Source organism: Amblyraja radiata, chromosome 36, assembly GCF_010909765.2.
Source record: "Amblyraja radiata isolate CabotCenter1 chromosome 36, sAmbRad1.1.pri, whole genome shotgun sequence".
NCBI classification, from domain to species: domain Eukaryota; kingdom Metazoa; phylum Chordata; class Chondrichthyes; order Rajiformes; family Rajidae; genus Amblyraja; species Amblyraja radiata.
In genome coordinates, this window is record NC_045991.1 from 13,207,510 (window position 1) to 13,229,204 (window position 21,695).

Sequence of the window (21,695 nt, forward strand, 5' to 3'; positions counted from 1 at the left end):
AACCACAAATGGTGTATATTTCGCGTGGGGGGGGGTTTGGGGGGGAGCCGGCAGGAACCGGTTTAAACTGAAGACTGACTAAAGTGCGGAAGATACAATACAATACAATACCTTTTATTTGTCATTTGAACCTCACATGAGGTTCAAATGAAATTTGGTTTCTGCAGCCAAACAACAACAGCACCAAGACACACACCAACACAATTCAATTCACACAAACATCCATCATAGTGAGTCTCCTCCTCACTGTGATGGAAGGCAAAACTTGTCTCTCCCCTGCTCTCCATTCCTCTCCCGAAGTCGAGGTCAAAGCCCCCGGCGGGCGCTAGCAAGTCCCGCGGCCACTCAAAGCCACGCCGGGCGATGTAGGGCCCTGCCCCGGGTCTTGGTGTTGGAGCCCCCGGCGGGCGCTAGCTTAGACACAATCCTAACTTAGACACAAGGAACTGCAGATGCTGTTTTATGTGTATCAAAGATAGACACAGAGTGCTGGAGTAACTCAGCGGGTCCGGCAGCATCTGTGGAGAACATGGATAGGTGACGTTTCACAGAGTGCTGGAGTAACTCAGTGGGTCAGGCAGGCAGCATGAGCTGTTTTAAATATCTGGGAGTCCACATCTCTGAGGATCTGACATGGACATCACACGCCTCAGCACTCGTGAGTAAGGCAACACAGCGCCTTTACCACCTCAGGCAATTGAGGAAATTCAGAGTGTCTCTGAGGATCCTCCAGTGCTTCTACTCAGCGGCTGTGGAAAGCATCTTGTCCGGAAATATTACAATCTGGTTTTGGAGCTGCTCTGCCCAGGACAAGAAGGCTCTGCTGAGAGTAGTGCGTTCGGCCGAACGCACTATGGGAACTTCACTCGCCCCTCTGCAGGAACTATGCATCAGGAGGTGCAACTCCAGAGCCAATAAGATCATGGGAGATCCCTTCCACCCCTGCAACGGACTGTTCCAGCTGCTACGGTCAGGCAAACGCCTCCGTTGCCATGCGGTGAGAACGGAGAGGTTGAGAAGGAGTTTCTTCCCTGAGGCCATTAGGACTGTAAGCTCCTATCTCACCAGGGACTAACTTTACTGAACCACTCTACTGCTTTTTTTAAATTGCTGTTTTTTTCCCTTTTTCCTTCCACCTACAATATTTAATATGTAAAAGAATATGTGATTCAGTTCCATTCTGTTTGTAGTTTTTTTTTCTTTACCGCGAGCACTTTTTATTTCACTGCACATCTCGTATGTGTATGTGACGAATAAACTTGACTTGACACTCAGCGCACACATAAGGTCTCTCTCCGGTGTGACACATAAGGTCTCTCAGTCGCCAGCGTGAACCCGCTGGTGGGACAGCAGACTGGTGGAGCGGGTGAAGCCCTTGCCGCACTGGGCGCAGGTGAAGGGACGGTCGCCGGTGTGGGTGCGCTGGTGCACCAGCAGGTTGGAGGAGCGGATGAAGCCCTTGCCGCACTGGGCGCAGGTGAAGGGACGGTCGCTGGTGTGGGTGCGCTGGTGCAGCAGAAGGGTGCTGGAATGGGTGAAGCCCTTGCCGCACTGGGCGCAGATGAAGGGGCGCTCGCCGGTGTGGGTGCGCTGGTGCAGCAGCAGGGCGCTGGAATGGGTGTAGCCCTTGCCGCACTGGGTGCAGGTGAAGGGACGGTCGCCGGTGTGGGTGCGCTGGTGCTCCAGCAGGTTGTTGGCGCGGTTGAAGCCCTTGCCGCACTGGGCGCAGGTGTAGGGGCGCTCGCCGGTGTGGGTCCGCTGGTGGGACAGCAGCTTGGAGGTGCGGGTGAAGCCCTTGCCGCACTGGGCGCAGGTGAAGGGGCGCTCGCCGGTGTGGGTGCACTGGTGGGACAGCAGGCTGTGGGACTGGGTGAAGCCCTTGCCGCACTGGGCGCAGGTGAAGGGGCGCTCGCTGGTGTGGGTGCGCTGGTGCGCTGGTGGGACAGCAGGTTGTGGGACTGGGTGAAGCCCTTGCCGCACTGGGCGCAGGTGAAGGGGCGCTCGCCGGTGTGGGTGCGGTGGTGGGACACCAGGTAGTGGGACTTGGTGAAGCTCTTGCCGCACTGTGCGCAGATGTAGGGGCGCTCGCCGGTGTGGGTGCGCTGGTGCTCCAGCAGCTTGGAGGTGCGGATGAAGCCCTTGCCGCACTGGGCGCAGGTGTTGGGGCGCTCGCTGGTGTGGGTGCGCTGGTGGGACAGCAGGTTGTGGGACTTGGTGAAGCCCTTGCCACACTGGGTGCAGGTGAAGGGGCGCTCGCCGGTGTGGGTTCGCTGGTGGGACACCAGGTTGCTGGAATATGGGAAGCCCTTGCCGTACTGGGCGCAGGTGAAGGGGCGCTCGCCGGTGTGCACGAGCCTGTGCCTCTTTAGGTCCTGCGACGACTTGTAGCTTTTGCCACAGTCGGAGCAGGTGAAGGGGCTTTCTCCCTTGTGCGCACAGTTGTGCTGCTGTTGGCTGGCGTAGCTGGCGAAGCTCTTGTCGCAGGTGGAGCAGGTGAAGGGCCTCTCACCAGAGTGCACGCGGTTGTGCTGTTGCAGGTTGTCGTAGCTGGCGAAGCTCTTGCCTCTGGTGGAGCAGCCATAGGGCTTCTCGCCCATGTGCAACCGCTGGTGTCTCGTCAGGTTTAGCGCTGTCTTGAAGCTCTTGCCGCAGTCGGAGCAGTCGAAGGGGCGTTCTCCCGTGTGCACGCGATTGTGCTGCTGCAGGTTGGCGTAGCTGGTGAAGCTCTTGCCGCAGTCGAAGCAGGTGAAGGGGCGTTCTCCCGTATGCACCCGCCGGTGAATCTCCAGCTCGCTCAGGCACCGCCAGGCCTTGCCACACACGTCACACTCATAATGCTTCTCCTGTTTTGCCCCGTCATGTGGTCCTCCATCGAAGCTCAGTCCCTCGAAGCTCAGCCCACACACCGAGCAGTTGGGGGGGGGGGGGGGGGTGCTCTCCGGCACCCTCGCCGCCCTCAATGGCCGCTCACGTCCCTGGTCTCTCTGTCCACAGCACCGGCTACCAAACCCTGCAGGAGGGGAACACAGAGGGTCAACAAGCTGGCAAACAGGACATTACTAGCACATGGTACACAACATTGCTGGGGAAACTCAGCGGGTGCAGCAGCATCTATGGAGCGAAGGAAATTTAGATATTCCAGCATCTGCAGTTCCCTTTTGAACACATTACTAGCACATATCGGGTGCGTTTATGGCGGAGGAAACCGTTATATAATTCTGCGCGGCACAGCGGTACAGTTGCTGCCTCACCGCCAGAGACCCGGGTATGATCCTGACTATGGGTGCTGTCTGTGCGGAGTTTGCACGTTCTCCCCTTGACCTGTGTGGGTTTTCACTCCGGGTGCTCCGGTTTCCTCCAACATTTCAAAGACGTTCAGGGTTGTAGATTAATTGGCCTCCGCAAAATTGTCCCTAATGTGGTAGGATAGTACTAGTGTACGTACGGGGTGATCGCTGGTCGGCGCGGACTCCGCGGGCCGAAAGACCTGTTTCCGCGCTGCATCTCTAAACTAAACTAAACTAAACCAAAGAAGGGTCTCGACCCAAAATGTCACCCATTCAATCTCTCCACAGATGCTGCCTGACCTGCTGAATTACTCCAGCACGTTGTGCCTATCTTCTCCATAGATGCTGCCTGACCAGCACTTTGCCATAGATTCATAGAGTGATACAGCTTTGGAAAGAGGCCCTTCGGCCCAACTCGTACTTTCACTCCTAGATCCCTCGGCTCCAAACATTGCCCCAGCGCCCCGCCATTCACAGTGAAGACCCTGCCCTGGTTTGACTTCCTAAACTGCAACACCGTCCCCACCCCCAAACAATGTGACTTCCTCCATACCCCTGCCGCCTCCTGCTCCTTAACCCCCTTTGCTCCCTCCCCCCTCCTCCCCACCCCCAAACAATGTGAACCCACCTTACCCCACCTGGCTCCCTACCCCCTTCCTGGGGTCACTTGATCCCTCTCTCTCCCCCCCAATTCCCTGCCCCCCCATTCATCCCCCTCGGCACCAAACCCACTCCCCCTTGAATCCTCCCCCCTCCCTTTGCTCCCTGTTTCCCCCCGCTACTCACTTCACCCCCATTCCACCTCCAGCCTCTCACCCCTCTCCTCCCTCCCTCCCTCCCTCCACTCTCCATCTCTCTCTGACAGAAGCTATTCTGTTCCTCAGACGTTATTAATACATTTTAGGTATATACTTTTCTAGCAAACTTAACTACCTAGGCATTTACTTTTAATTTCTATTGCACCTGAGATTTATTTTGTTATAATTTAGCTGTTTAGCTCAGACCTGTGGCCTTTGTTTAATACATTTTGGAGTAATGCTTTTATAATTTTTACTTAATTCAATGGAATTTTAATTTTGTCCTGGTCCTTTCTGTCATTTTGTTTTCTTTTAGCATAATGAATTATGGTTTTTATTTCAAGAATAAACATTTATAAAAAAGCCACAACCTTTAGGCTCAAAACTTTATGGACATGGGTTGAAAAGGCAGCCTGATGATTCATGTGGTTCTTATAGAAACATAGAAACATAGAAATTAGGTGCAGGAGTAGAGGCCATTTGGCCCTTCGAGCCTGCACCATTCGCCATTCAATATGATCATGGCTGATCATCCAACTCAGTATCCCGTACCTGCCTTCTCTCCATACCCTCTGATCCCCTTAGCCACAAGGGCCACATCTAACTCCCTCTTAAATATAGCCAATGAACTGGCCTCGACTACCCTCTGTGGCAGAGAGTTCCAGAGATTCACCACTCTCTGTGTGAAAAAAGTTCTTCTCATCTCGGTTTTAAAGGATTTCCCCCTTATCCTTAAGCTGTGCCCCTTGTCCTGGACTTCCCCAACCTCGGGAGCAATCTTCCTGCATCTAGCCTGTCCAACCCCTTAAGAATTTTATAAGTTTCTATAAGATCCCCTCTCAATCTCCTAAATTCTAGAGAGTATAAACCAAGTCTATCCAGTCTTTCTTCATAAGACAGTCCTGACATCCCAGAAATCAGTCTGGTGAACCTTCTCTGCACTCCCTCTATGGAATTAATGTCCTTCCTCAGATTTGGAGACCAAAACTGTACGCAATACTCCAGGTGTGGTCTCACCAAGACCCTGTACAACTGCAGTAGAACCTCCCTGCTCCTATACTCAAATCCTTTTGCTATGAAAGCTAACATACCATTCGCTTTCTTCACTGCCTGCTGCACCTGCATGCCTACTTTCAATGACTGGTGTACCATGGTGTATCATAAATTGAATTGTATGTATGTATGTATGTATGTATGTATGTATGTATGTATGTATGTATGTATGTATGTATGTATGTATGTATGTATGTATGTATGTATGTATGTATGACACCCAGGTCTCGCTGCATCTCCCCTTTTCCTAGTCGGAAAAGTTATGAAATGTCAACTTGTGTAATGTCATCACAGCAGATTTAGAATTATTTTACCGAGGGGTCGGGGTCGGATGTTTTTGGAACGACTCCACAGCCCCGTTTATTCCACTCCCCTGTGTGTTTACAACATTATTTACCCCAGTTTTACCCCAGACCGTGTTTATTCCACTCCCCTGTGTGTTTATAACATTATTTACCCCAGTTTTACCCCAGACCCGGTTTATTCAAGATTCAAGAGAGTTTATTGTCACGTGTCCCAGATAGGACAATGAAATTCTTGCTTTGCTTCAGCACAACAGAATATAGACGGCATGAATACAGAACAGATCAGTGTGTCCATATACCATTGTGTGAACATACACACATCAATAAATAAAACAGATAAAGTGCAAATAAACTGATAATGGGCTATTAATGTTCAGAGGTTTTTTTAGTTGAGTTCAATAGCCTGATGGTTGTGGGGCTGTTTGTGTATTTTGTTCCCCTGTGTGTTTATAACATTATTTACCCCAGTTTTACCCCCAGACTGGGTTTATTTTGTTCCCCTGTGTGTTTATAACATTATTTACTGTATTATAACATTATTTACTGTCACTGTATGTCATGTTGTTACTTGTGGGCGGAGCACCAAGGCAAATTCCTTGTATGTGAATAATTGGCCAATAAACTTATTTATTTACCCCAGATTTACCCCAGACCGGGTGTATACCACTCCCCTGTGTGTTTATAACATTATTTACCCCAGATTTACCCCAGATTTACTGGGTTTATTCCCCCAGACGTATTGTTTATTTGGTGATTTATTGATTATTTACAGAGAGGGGGGGGGGGGGGGGTTAAGAGCCAGAGAGAGGATAGATGTTTATAACGTGTTTTATCTCAGGACGCTGCTCCAGATGGTGAGTTTATATTATTGACCCGTTTTACCAGTTTTATTCCCCCAGACGTGTAGTTTATGTGGCGATTGACCTCTGCTCTCTCTCTCTCCCCCAGATTTACCGGGTTTATTTATTTCGCTGATGCCGCTGCTGATTTATTTATTTCTAACCTCGTTTATAACACACACACACACACACACACACACACACACACACACACACACACACACACACACACACACACACACACACACACACACACACACACACACACACACACACACACACACACGTACTGTACTGTACATTATGTGCTGATATTAACAATATTGACCACAGACAGTTCCCGCTCATTTAAAACATTATTCACCTCACTAATTCCCCCCCACACACAGTCTTCTGTACTGGACTACACTACACTGTACTATAACTGTATTTATGTGGTGATATTGACAATATTGACCCCACAGACTATACTGTACACTACACTGTACTGTACTAATATATATATTAACCCCACACACACACATTGTTCTGTACTACACTGTACTGGACTGTAACTGCACTATATTTATATATATTGACAATATTGACCAGACAGTTCCCGCTCATTTACAACATCATTTACCCCACTAATTTCTCCACACACACACACATAGTGTTCTGTACTAGACTACACTACACTACACTGTAACTGTACTATATATTTATATTTATAGACCACACACACACACAGAGTTCTGTACTAGACTACACTACACTACACTGTAACTGTACTATATATTTATATTTATTGACCACAGACACACACATTTCCTGCTCATTTACAACATCATTTACCTCAGCTCCGTCCGTCTAGTTTATTGACTATACTGTATTTATGTGGCCATTGACCCATATTGACCACACACACACACGTGTACTACACTACACTATATTAACAATACTGACCACACACACACGTGTACTACACTACACCACATTAACAATACTGACCCCACACACACGTGTACTACACTACACTATATTAACAATATTGACCACACACACACGTGTACTACACTACATTATATTAACAATATTGAGCCCATACACACACACAGTGTTCTGTACTGGACTGTACTACACGTGCACTATACTACACTACACTATAACGATATATATTTACAATATTAACAATATTGACCCCACACACACACGTGTACTAGACTATACTATACGTGTATACACTACACTGTAACTGTTCTGTACTGTACTACACTGTAACTATAACAATATATTTACACTAGACTAAACTACAAAGACAATTCCCGCTCATTTACACCATTCTTTACCTTAGCTCCGTCCGTCTAGTTTATTGACCTCACATACAGTGTTCTGTACTGCACCACACGTGTACTACTGTACTGTAACTACACTATATATGACTAAACTATAACTGTTCTGTACTACACTACACTAAACTACACTACACTATATATCTACACTACACTAGACAAAGACAATTCCCGCTGATTTACAACATTATTTACCTCAGTAATTTCTCCATTCTGTACATTATATAGTGATATTGACCCATATTGACCCCACACACACAGTGTTCTACACTAAACTACACTACACTATATATGACTACACTACACTATAACTATATCTACACTAGACAGACATTTCCCGCTGATTTACAACATTATTTACCTCACTCATTTCTCCACCATGTTGACCACACGTGTACCACACTACTGTAACTGTTGTGTACTGTACTACACTGTAACTACAACTATATAACTATATCTACACTACACTACACTATACGTGTACCACACTACTGTAACTGTTCTGTACTGTACTACACTGTAACTACAACTATATAACTATATCTACACTATACTATACGTGTACTACACTGTAACTATTCTGTACTGTACTGTAGACTGTAACTACAACTATATAACTATATCTACACTAGACTAAACTACACAGACAGTTCCCGCTGATTTACAACATTATTTACCTCACTAATTTCTCCACAAACACAGTGTTCTGTACTAGACTACACTACACTGTAACTATATTTACACTATACTAGACATTATTTACCTCAGCTCTGTCTGTGTGTGTGTGGTCTACACTAGACTGTAGCTGTACTATATTGACCACACACACAGTGTTCTGTACTGTACTACACTAGACCACACTACACTGTACTACACTACACTATATTTATACTATAACTACAACTTATAGTCCGTCTAGTTACAGTGTAGTGCATTGACCAGTTACACACAGTGTTCTGTAACTACACTAGACCACACTACATTGTATCTGTACTGTACTATATATTTACACTACACCACACTATAACTATATAGCTATACTATACGACACTACCCTACACTATATATTTACACTACACTACATATCTACACTACACTACACTGTACTATATATTTACACTACACTACATTGACTACACACTACACACTACAACTACAACTACAACTATATATTTACAACTACATGATATCTAGACCACACTACACTATAACTACACTAGACTACACTACACTACACTGTACTATAACTACACTACACACTACACTATATTCACACTATAACGATATATTTACAACTACACGATATCTACACAACAACTACAACTATATATTTACAACTACACGATATCTATACTACACTACAACTATAACTACACTACACTGCACACAGTGCACTAAACTACAACTACAACTACACAACCCTACACTATATATTTAAACTACAATATACTATACTACACTAGACTACAACTATAACTACAACTATATATTTACAACTACACGATATCTAGACCACACTACAGTATAACTACACTACACTATATCTAGACCACACTACACTACACTACACTATACTACACTACACTATATCTAGACCACACTACACTACACTATAACTACACTACACTAGACCACACTACACTACAACTCCACTACACTAGTTACATTGCTACATATTGACCACACACACGTGTACTGTACTGTAGATTATGTGGTCATTGACCTCACTACACTGTGTGTGTTGTCTACACTAGACTGCACTGTATTCACCACACACAGTGTACTAGACTACACTACACTACACTGTATAGCAATGTTACAAAATTTTGAGATTTTAAAAATCAAGTCTGTAATTTATCCCATCAGATAAAGCATAAAAATAAGTTTAATTTGACACCTAATTCACTTTCATATCTCAAGTATTTAAAAAGTTATGGCCATTTTCATACTCGGAAATGAGCATCTTGTTCTCTATTGATTTTCTATGGACATAACAAAAAAGTTGTGATCGTGAACAGTCAAAAGCCCATAACTTTCTTAAAAATTAAGAGAACTGAATGAAATTTTCAGTTATCATAGATTGAAGCATTCTGAAACAAATATAAAATAATCTTACTTGGATGACCTGAAATTAAAGCATATAATTAGTTAGTTACCTAATTGTAGCTAATTTCAGACTTCAATTACTAGATCTAAACATCTATCCATTTCTTAATAAATGATTAACATTTTTAAATAGCCTAAATGTCCAAATAATATTCACAAATAATTCACAATAAAACATGATTTTTAAATCTCATTTACATTAATTTATAGGCCAAATGGAAGGAATTCAGTGTTTAATTGCTGTAAATAAATGCCCATATAAATCAGCTTTCCAGTGGGTCCCTGTGGAACGCGCTGGTTTAGAACGTTCACATTGCGGTAGATTTGTGCCCCAAATGCCGAGAAAAATACTGCGGGATATAATGGGCCCAAAATGAGCTACTCGCAATATTAAACTTTGTATAAAGGGATCTTTAGAAGCCCTTTTTAATGTAAAAATATACAACCTACCTTCAACTGTTTGCTTTATGAGACCCTGCGGTTGCTGGCGGTCGCGGGTTTATAGATTGATTTTTAAACTACTATAACTATTATTCAAGGCCTTTAAACCTAATAATAGCTTTTGCGACGGGGTCTTCCAGCGATTTTTCGTTAATAATTAACTAGGCTGAACATCTTCGATTGGAACAGCTTAGAGAAAATCGCGTTTTAAACCCGCCCCCTCTAAACGGCGCCAAAATCGCGCACACCCTCAGCGGCAGATATTCAACGACGCTTCAGGTAGGCTTTGCAACATACCTACACTGTATTCACCACACACACAGTGTACTAGACTACACTACACTACACTACATTGACTACACTGTACTGTACTATACTGTACTACACTAGACCACACTGTACTACACTGTACTATATATATACACTAAACTAAACTACAACTACAACAACAACGACAACTATATATTTACAACAACTACACGATATCGAGGCAACATTATTTACCTCAACTCTGTCCGTCCGCGGGGAACCGTCGCTTCTTCTCCGCCGCCATTTTGATGCGGTCGATGGGGCGGGCGGACGAACGGCCATCTTGGTGAGGTCGTCAGCCGGCGGCCATCTTGGTGAGGTCGTCAGCCGGCGGCCATCTTGGTGACGTCGTCGGCCGGCGGCCATCTTGGTGAGGTCGTCAGCCGGCGGCCATCTTGGTGAGGGGGTTGTATTCAAGAAGGAACTGCAGATGCTGGAAAATGGAAGGTTGTTTCAGCCCCGAGACGATCCACAGAAGCTGCTGCTGCTGCTGCTGCGCCCGCACCGTGTAAATCAAAGATCCTATAGCGGAACATCTGCTATAGGATCTTTGGTCTAAATATGGCGTTGACGGTGGCCATCTTGATGAGGGCGGGTGAGGTCGGCGGCCATCTTGATGAGGGCAGGTGAGGTCGGCGGCCATCTTGGTGAGGGCAGGTGAGGTCGGCGCGCGGTTGACGGTTGGCAGTTGGCGGTTGGCGGTTGACGGTTGACGGTTGGCGGTTGGCGGTTGGCGGTTGGAGCTTTGGGCGGGAACAAGATGGAACCCGGACCCTGATGATGGAGGTGGCAGTGGCGGCTGTAACTGTGGGATAAACATAGAAACATAGACAACAGGTGCAGGAGTAGAGGCCATTCGGCCCTTCGAGCCTGCACCATTCGCCATTCAATATGATCATGGCTGATCATCCAACTCAGTATCCTGTACCTGCCTTCTCTCCATACCCCCTGATCCCTTTAGCCACAAGGGCCACATCTAACTCCCTCTTAAATATAGCCAATGAACTGGCCTCGACTACCTTCTGTGGCAGAGAATTCCACAGATTCACCACTCTCTGTGTGGAAAAAAAATGTTTTTCTCATCTCGGTCCTGAAAGATTTCCCCCTTTATCCTTAAAACTTGATGATGCAGTTCACACTGTGACTGGCTACGCAGTCATGAGTATAGAGTGAGTACAGCAGGGGGCTGAGCACTCATTAGTATAGAGTGAATACAGCAGGGGGCTGAGCACTCATTAGTATAGAGTGAGTACAGCAGGGGGCTGAGCACTCATTAGTATAGAGTGAGTACAGCAGGGGGCTGAGCACTCATTAGTATAGAGTGAGTACAGCAGGGGGCTGAGCCCCCCTTGTTCTGGACTTCCCCAACATCGGGAACAATCTTCCTGCATCTAGCCTGTCCAACCCCTTAAGAATTTTGTAAGTTTCTATAAGATCCCCCCTCAATCTTCAAAATTCTAGCGAGTACAAGCCGAGTCTATCCAGTCTTTCTTCATATGAAAGTCCTGACATCCCAGGAATCAGTCTGGTGAACCTTCTCTGTACTCCCTCTACGGCAAGAATGTCTTTCCTCAGATTAGGAGACCAAAACTGTACGCAATACTCCAGGTGTGTTCTCACCAAGACCCTGGGCGGGTGAGGGTGGTTTCGGGCGGGTGAGGATGGTTTCGAGCGGGTGAGGGTGGTTTTGGGCGGGTGTGGGTAAATAAATCACAAACCATGTGCAAGTAAGTAAATTTTATTTATATAGCATGTTTAAATCAACTTGCGTTGAAACCAAAGTGCTTTACATAAAAGAAATAATTAAGTTTCTGTACATCCATAGAAAAAATTAAAAATAAGAAAAAATGACAACACGTTATAGAATTCAACATGAACGTCCCCTCACAACAGAATCAACATTTTCCACTTTGGGGAAAGGCATCAAAAAGTTAAGTCCTCGTCCTCTGTGAATCATCCGAGGTCGGGGCTGATTTGTGGCCTCCGTAGCCAGTCCGATGTTTTCAGGATTCTTGCCGGGAAGCTGGAACTCCGGCGTCTGGTGAACACTCCTCAGCGGCTTGAAAATGTCTGGAGCGGCCGCTCCCTCCCTGGAGACCGAGGTACCCGAAGTCGACAGGCCGCGCTGGCTGGAGCTCCGACTCTGGTGATCTCGGCAACAGATCCCAGACTTCGCGGTGTTTTAAATCCAGCGCCGCCCACCCGCGGCTGGACGCTCCGCAGACCGCAGCTCCTCGGATGTTGGAGTCGGCAGCCACAGCACTCCAGAGCTTACCGCACGGCGACCCGGTAAGGCATCGCCCGCTCAATGATGGTGTCCCAGCGCTGTGCCGCCGCCGAAGCTGTAGTCCCGGCCGTTCCCAACATGAAACGCCGCTCCAGTCCGATGGTAGGCCGTGGGTTTTGAATTACATTTTACTCAGATGCAAGCCAAGGAATGGCATAATTGTTAGCTGTTAATTGGACATAATCAACCTCAGCAAATTGACAATATCCTATTGAAAGACAGTGGGTGTTTAAGCTATCAGGCTATTTATTATTTGCCAAAATATATATCTCCATAGCATAATGATAGAAAACTTTTCTACACATCACTCATAAGTCTGGAGATTTTTTTAATGATACATTTAGCTTCAGAAGCATTTACCTTTTGCATGTACAAACCCACTTCAGAACCAATGGCGATTTAAAAATTTTACAGCCAGATTTATCACTTCTGAAACTTTTTAGATACCAAAGGAACCAAGAAAAAACACAAATAATGCCTCGCTGTTGATGAAATGCAGTGAGCAAAGGCAATAATTCCCAATATTTGCAATCTCGATATCTGCACGGCCAATGTTCGCCAAGCACTTTAGCTGTTGTTGTCCCTTCAGCTCTCGCTTCCCTTTACCTTCATTTCGCTTCACTTTTGGAATTCTGAAGAAGGATAGAAGTCTCTCACGATTACCCCGACTTCCACAATTATTTACAGTGCAAAAATTCACCATTTTGGCAGTTGTTAACAGGTAGGAAAGTAGGCGTTTCATGTATTAACAACATATACTGGAAGCTGCGATGTCCTCCAGATGGATTGGGTGGCTCCATGCGTCATGCCCTTTGACCCGGTGACCTTGCGTGCAAACCCCCCTATATACACACACACACACACACACTCTCAGACACGCGCGCACTCAGACACGCGCGCACTCAGACGCGCACTCTCAGACACGCACACGCTCTGAGACACGCACACTCATGCACACACAGACTCACACACACAGACTCACACACACACACACACCCAGACTCACCCACAGACTCACTCACTCACCTACACACAGACTCACTTACACAGACTCACTTACGCAGACTCACTTATGCAGACTCACTTACGCACACTCACTCACACAGACACACACTCACGCACACACAGTCACACACACACAGTCACACACACGCACACACACATACACAGTCAAACACACACAGACACACACACATACACAGTCAAACACACACAGACACACACACACACAGTCAAACAAACACACATACAGTCACACACACACACACTGACTCACACACTGACTCACACACACACACACAACCAATACTAAAATGCCAAGTAACTTCAGGACATGGTAAACGTAGTGTGGAAACTGAATGAATCAAATGTTTAAAGTCTCCAAATTTGCACACACTTTGCAACCAATACATTTTCTGAAAACCCCACACACACACACACACACTCACAACCAATACTAAAACATTAATAACTCCCTGATTTTCCATCGATGGGGAAAAAGCCTCTGGTCCAGCTCAGCGGAGGGGGACCCTGAGCGAGGTGGCCAAAAATCACGGCCGTAAGTGGCGGCGTTCTTTCAGAAATCATGAAATAGAAAGTCAGAAATTGGTCAAGTTCTTAGTTTTAGTAATATAGATGAAGTAAAAAATTCAATTCCAAAAATGGCAACGTTGCGCTTGTCAAAGTCCAAGCCTTTACTTTCCACTCTCTTCATGTTTATGTTTTTGCTGTTTCAGCATAGATAACAGACTCATCTTCCTTTGAAGAAACAAGGTTCTGAAAGAGAAAGATATACCAATTGTATTTAAGACCGTTGCTGTTGTCGCTGTTTAGATCAGTAAACAGATTACAGCTTTAATTCATAGAAACATAGACAATAGGTGCAGGAGTTGAGGCCATTCGGCCCTTCGAGCCTGCACCGCCATTCGATATGATCATGGCTGATCATCCAACTCAGTATCCTGTACCTGCCTTCTCTCCATACCCCCTGATCCCTTTAGCCACAAGGGCCACATCTAACTCCCTCTTAAATATAGCCAATGAACTGTGGCTTCAACTACGTTCTGTGGCAGAGAATTCCACAGATTCACCACTCTCTGTGTGTGGAAAAAAATGTTTTTCTCATCTCGGTCCTAAAGGATTTCCCCCTTATCCTTAAACTGTGTGTGTGGCCCCTTGTTCTGGATTTCCCCAACATCGGGGACAATCTTCCTGCATCTAGCCTGTCCAACCCCTTAAGAATTTTGTAAGTTTCTATAAGATCCCCCACCCCTCAATCTTCTAAATTCTAGCGAGTACAAGCCGAGTCTATCCAGTCTTTCTTCATATGAAAGTCCTGCCATCCCAGGAATCAGTCTGGTGAACCTTCTCTGTACTCCCTCTATGGCAAGAATGTATTTCCTCAGATTAGGAGACCAAAACTGTACGCAATACTCCAGGTGTGGTCTCACCAAGACCCTGTACAACTGCAGTAGAACCTCCCTGCTCCTAGACTCAAATCCTTTTGCTATGAAACATACTTGTACGATCTGGGATTTCAACAACATGAATCAATATACATACAGTGCCTGATGCTTGATTGGAGGACAGTGTATTATCGCTGTTGCCTGTAATAAATGCAAATATCACAATTAAAAATGACATTGGTGGATGATGTTGACAAAGGAAACGACAAATGGAATATAAACGTCTAAAGCTTACTACATTTTGCTCTTCCTGACAGTGGATCAACAAGACATTGAATTCCAGAAAACCCATCTGTCATACCTCTGCATTTACAGTGAGCTGCAGGAATGGTCACCATGAACAAGACACCCTTATATTGCTACAGAAGGAATTGACTATGAATAAGAGAACTAGCACAGCAATTGACAGAGCAGCAGCCCTGGCAGGACATAAGCTACGAAGCTGCATCTGTGGCTGGGAAAAGATAACATCAGAGAAGGGTCTCAAGATCCACCAGGGCAGGGAAAAGTGCCTGGGAGAGCTTGGTGTGGGGCCTCGCATTGACCATGACCTTCTAAGAGGAAGGCCAAACCAGTCGAGTGAAGCCCAGTAGCAGGTTGACCTCCACAGTCCACAGGGTATCAGTACCCCAGGTGAAGCTCAACCAAGTGCTGTCCCACCAACGGACACGAGTCCAGAGCCCAACCGGCCACAGTCAGCGGTAGAGAGGAAGATGGAAGGATAAAAGCAGAATGGAGCAGTCACTGGCTGTGGCTGAAGAGAAAAGATGCTGTCTGGGCTGCCACGTGACTGACCATCTAGAGGCTAACCATAAGACACACACCCAGGGCTGATCACCCTGCGGTGGGCCTGCCTCGACTGAGGGTGGGTGTCTTGTGATAAAAGGCCGAAACACCCAGTGATGTTGAGGTACACAACTGAAGATGTGTCTGGTTGGTAGCAAAATCATCTAGTGGTCACCCCCAAGAATATCGGGTGTCAGTTGTGGTGAAGAACCTTAGGGATTGTAACATCCAGTCCTACTAATCAATATCAAAAATATATTGTAATTCAAGGAAGATTGTGCTGATCACTTCAGTCAGGAGTTGTGCAGAAGAATGTTCTTCAGATGGACATAAATGGTGTCTTGGTTTCACTTCCCATCACCAACGCCAATGCACAACAGTGTTGTAACAGTGGCCTGGATGTCACTGGTTGTATCTCTGGAGTGGCTATTGTACCCATTCCGAGTAGGCTAGGGGACCAGAGCCCACAGAGTAGGTTAGAGGACCAGAACCCACAGAGTAGGTTAGGGGACCAGAACACACAGAGTAGGCTAGGGGACCAGAACACACTCCCTGTAGTTTAGGGGACCAGAACACACTCCCTGTAGGTTAGGGGACCAGAACACACTCGGAGAAGGTTGGGCTCCTAACTGAGCCTCAGCTGACTGTCCCACTTCATGTTGATGGGCAGAGTGAGGGACTTTATCCCAGGAATGCCTGATGCTGTTGTAAGGTGGCCAAAGACAGCAAGGTTTCAGACTACTCTGTGCCAATAATCCTCACTGTGATAAAAGATTAAAACATATTTAAATAAAGCCATTTTACCACCAGTTGCTTTAGGCTGGAAGGAGATGGATCCATAGTGAATACCTTCCTCTGTATCTGTGGAAATAAGTTGGAAACAAAGAATTTATTTGTATTTGAAAAATGATGATTTAAGTCAATGCAGGGTCACGATACGAAACGCTGATCATTGCTTTCCCTCCATAGATGCTGATCGACCCACAGAGTACCTCCAGCAGTTTGAAAAAACCCTCCATGAAAAGTCACATCTCCTAACCTCCTTGTTTTGACTTCTTCCTGGGATGGTGGAAATTACAAAGAGAATTTGAGTTAATTTGGCTCGTGGAGTTTAGAAGAATGACAATGGTTCTCATGGAAACATAGACAATTCCAACAGGTAGACCAGTCTGGATGGAGGAAGATGTTCCCTGTTGGGGGGAGACCATGACCAGGGGTAAAGGTTTAAGACAACAGACAATAAGGATTAAGATGAGGAGAACAAAGAATCTGTTACATTCTCTACCACAGATTTGACTGGAGCCAAATCATTCAGTACATTTTAGGAGTTGTTGAATTCAGATACACAACAATGGCGAGATACAGATACAGGTACAATGACAATGTTGCCTGCAGCAGCAGCATCAGAGGCATTTGGACTAAGGCAACACAACACATAAATGAAGCATAAATCTCAAAGACCACTGGTTAGTGGAAAAAAGACTCTAAAACACAAAATAGAGACCTGTCATATGTGGACTAAGATCAAGGAATATGGGGAGATATAATCAGCTGAGGTTCAGTTTAGTTTATTGTCATGTGTGCCCAGGTTCAGGGAAAAGCTTTTGTTGCATCAGCAGAAAGACAATATATGAATACAATCGATGCCTTTACAGTGGAACACAGTGGAACACAATTGGTCCATACCGTGGGACAAGGTAAGGAATTTATATTTTTCTCATTAAAACACGAGCAATGTCTGATTTATTGAAAGGTTCCTTCAGATTTTTCAAGAAAGATTACTCTGTTGTTCATCCGATTCATTAGAAATGTGATCTAAATTCTGGCAAAAACAATACTGTCCACCATTTGACCAGCACTGCAGAGGTACTCCAGTTGGCCAGCCCTGCCGGCAGTCTGTTCGTTTTTTCATCTTTTTGTTATTTTAGTGTTTGTTTAAAGTTTGTTTTAATGTACTTCAGTTTTGTTTTATGTGGGGAGAGGGGGGAAACTTTTTTATTCAGGTTCTTACCTTCCCGGAGAGGTGATCATTTTTCAGATCACATTCTCCTGGGTTAGGCTCTGCGGCCTACCATCGCTGGAGTTGAAAAGTCGACTTGGAACGTGGGGCGCGGACTTAACATCGGAGCGGATCCCTTGCCTGGGATCGCTCCCACCGTGGCCTGCGGACTTACCATCAATGGCTCGCAGTCTCGGGAGAGGCTATTCGGGAGCTCCAACGCCGCAGAAGTTTCAACCAGAACCGAGCGAGGTTTAAACGCCCAGCGTGGGGGAGCTGACATCCCCCCGATGCAGGAGCTGAACGCCTTGACATGGAGGGCCCAAACGCCACCGGCTATGGGAGTCAAGATCGTCCCGTTAACGGAGGCTCGAGGCCCATGACCGAGGAAGAACACTAGTGAAGGACTTGAACTTTATTTCGCCAGTGAGGAATGTGTAGGAGTCACAGTGGTGGATGTTCATGTTAAAATGTGTTTTTGTGATCTGTTGCTTTCTAATTGTATGACTGACCTGGCCAATGAAATTCATCGTATGTTGCAAAACATAATTGGCAAATAAAACCTGATTCTGATTCTGTCTGAGGTGGAAACAAAGAACTGCAGATGCTGGTTAATACACAAAGGGACACAAAGTGCTGGAGTACTTCTGCAGGTCAGGCAGCATCTCTGGAGGACATGTATAGGTGATGTTTCAGGTCGTGACCCTACTTCAGACTCACAAGAAGGGTCTCGATCTGAAACATCACCTATCCACCATCTATTAATGATGCTCAAACCATTCTGAAATGTTGTTGTTATTTTCACTTTAAAATAAAACCTGAACTAGTGGCAAAGTGAATTGGAGGCATTTCATGCTAGATGATATTTTGTGAAAGGGATGGTGATTTTTGAAAGGGCAAGTGATGTCCATTCTTTAGAGAGCCACTAACCAAGCTGTTAATCAGGATCAACAATAAATGAGGAGTGTGAATATGTTGTTCATGGTGATGTCTCAACATTCATGGGTTGACCATGATAGTCCAGTGAAAGTTAATCAATTGACCAATGCAGAGTAAGACCTGCAGTTGGATGAGGAAGATTGGGGCTGAGGGGTGAATTGACACAAGAGAGAGAGACTGTTGAATTGATCAATTAGTTTGTGTGTTTGAGGTTCCCTTCCTCACATTCTTGTTACAAAACTGTGAAATGTGAAATAGGTTGCTTCATCAAATACAACACCTGTACAACTAGAAATTCATTGACAGAGTCATCTATTTACCTTCTTGCTTTGTGTTCCTACTCACAGACATATATTCAGTAACACGGCTCATCCCAGGTACTGGGGTCACATTGATTTCTGGAAAATAAGTATTATTTTCTGATTAAGACTTTAATCCGGTTTGATTTTAAACAAGCAACAATCCAGTGTTTAAACTGTACCCCATTAATAATGAGATCCACCAGAATGACCAGGAACATGGCTTCAGATGTACGTCAGATACATTTAATTGTGGGATAAGACCTTGTGTATAAAATCAGAGTCCATGGAAACACAGTGTTCCCTAAATTATGACCCATGGTACACAAGGCAAAGTTTTCCCTTGAAGTTTGAACCACGAAAGTGCAGTGGAGATACATACCTTGGTCTCCTGGTTTAGTGGTGTTAGGTAAATTGAATGGATTAAAGGCCGATAAATCCCCAGGGCCAGATAGGCTGCATCCAAGAGTACTTAAGGAAGTAGCCCCAGAAATAGTGGATGCATTAGTGATAATTTTTCAAAACTCTTTAGATTCTGGAGTAGTTCCTGAGGATTGGAGGGTAGCTCATGTAGCCCCACTTTTGAAAAAGGGAGGGAGAGAGAAAACAGGGATTTACAGACCAGTTAGTCTAACGTCGGTAGTGGGGAAACTGCTAGAATCAGTTATTAAAGATGGGATAGCAGCACATTTGGGAAGTGGTGAAATCATTGGACAAAGTCAGCATGGATTTATGAAAGGTAAATCATGTCTGACAAATCTTATAGACTTTTTCGAGGATGTAACTAGTAGAGTGGATAAGGGAGAACCAGTGGATGTGTTATATCTGGGTCCATGGAAACGCAGTGTTCCCTAAATTATGACCAGGATGGTACACAAGGCAAAGTTTTCACTTGAAGTTTGAACCACCAAAGTGCAGTGGAGATACATACCTTGGTCTCCTGGTTTCCTGGCCCATATTTATCCCTCAGTAAATAGGAACATATTGAGGGCAAATTGGAGACCATATTTCCTACATAACTACACTAGCTATACTTCAACTTCTAGCATGTTTATTTGATAATGGTTTACACAGGGGATGGTGACACAATCACCACATGGTCAGATCATTGCAGATCACCACCTGAACAGCATCATACAGCAGACTCCTCATGGCAACGCAGGTAGACAGGACAATCCACATTGCATAAATAATGCTTCAATTGACCACAAGTCTGAAATCAATTTCTCAACAACATAAGCACAAACAGATACTTTTCTTATCCAAAATATATTATTCATTTCTCCTTGTAACAAAGATAACATGGTCATTGATAATTTGGGGGAATCTGTGCTGCATTAAGGATGTCTTCATGTACTTTACCTGTAGGCTTGTGCCTTCTTTGACACCACACCCCTGCCAGTACAATGACGAGGAGAAGAGCCAGACTCCCGATAATTCCACCAATGATGAATATCAAATCGTAATTCTCTGTCAAAGTAATAAACACAGAGTTCACATTTGTAGAATAAATGCGCATCATTCAAAAGCTCCCCCAAAGACCAGGCATTAACCACACTGACTAATTTAAATCAGAAGTCTTGAGTTTAACTTGTGATCCAGATTTACTGAGACACAAGGTACTGCAGATGATAGTTTACCAATAAAAGACACAATGTGTTGGAGAAACTCAGCAGGTTAGGCAGGTGACATTTCAGGTCACAGCCCTTTAGTCTGAAGTAGGGTCCCAACCCAAAACCTCACCTATCCATGTTCTCCAGAGATTCCGCCTGACCCGTTGAGTTACTCCAGCACATTGTGTCTTTTTTTCCAGATTAATTGACCTTACTCAGAAAGATCAGAGGGCCACAACTTGCCTCAGTAGCCATCAGTTAGAGACTGTAAACATTCACACACGTTTCTATTTCTTGGTTACAATCAGCTGACATTTCTCAGGCAGGAGATGGGAGTTGATGGTTGGCTGATAAAGCAGCTGATTCAGTTGTGATACTTCCCACTGTACAATGGACAAATGTCTATCATAGTCTAAGCCTGGAACAATGGTTGAATGAGCACTGCTGACAACAGAGTGGACATTGCCCTTGTGCTTCAATCCTCTCTAACCAGGAGCACAAGAACTGTAAATGTTAGAAATATTCAGCCGTTTGAGCAGTATCTGTGGAAAGGGAAAATAAGTGAGTTCATGTTTTATGATGTCAGATTCAAAGAAAGGATCTTTGACAATAGACAATAGACAATAGGTGCAGGAGTTGGCCATTTAGCCCCTCGAGCCAACACTCAACATTTATTAACAAGACAAAGTCCACATACAAACAAGATATACAAATCACACAGCAGCTGTTAGCATCACATCAGATCATCCTAGAATTCTGTCACAGAAGCATCACATTCACAGGCACAAGCTCATCATATTTAATCCAACTTTATATATAATCACCCGTTATGTTAAACC

At 45.0% G+C, this 21,695-nt stretch overlaps 2 long non-coding RNA genes across 2 annotated transcripts; one reads left to right on the plus strand and one right to left on the minus strand.

The window, feature by feature from the left end:
* Nucleotides 1–2,215: 2,215 nt before the first annotated feature.
* LOC116966264 lies at nucleotides 2,216–17,876 on the plus strand. The gene is made up of 3 exons (XR_004409952.1): nucleotides 2,216–2,312; nucleotides 5,551–5,555; nucleotides 17,863–17,876. It is a non-coding gene; the product is annotated as an uncharacterized LOC116966264 (long non-coding RNA).
* On the minus strand, nucleotides 14,330–20,637 carry LOC116966262. Its single transcript, XR_004409950.1, has 4 exons — nucleotides 20,606–20,637; nucleotides 16,811–16,867; nucleotides 15,318–15,361; nucleotides 14,330–14,531 (listed from the first exon to the last, which is right to left on the minus strand). It is a non-coding gene; the product is annotated as an uncharacterized LOC116966262 (long non-coding RNA).
* Between the last annotated feature and the right edge of the window lie 1,058 nt (nucleotides 20,638–21,695).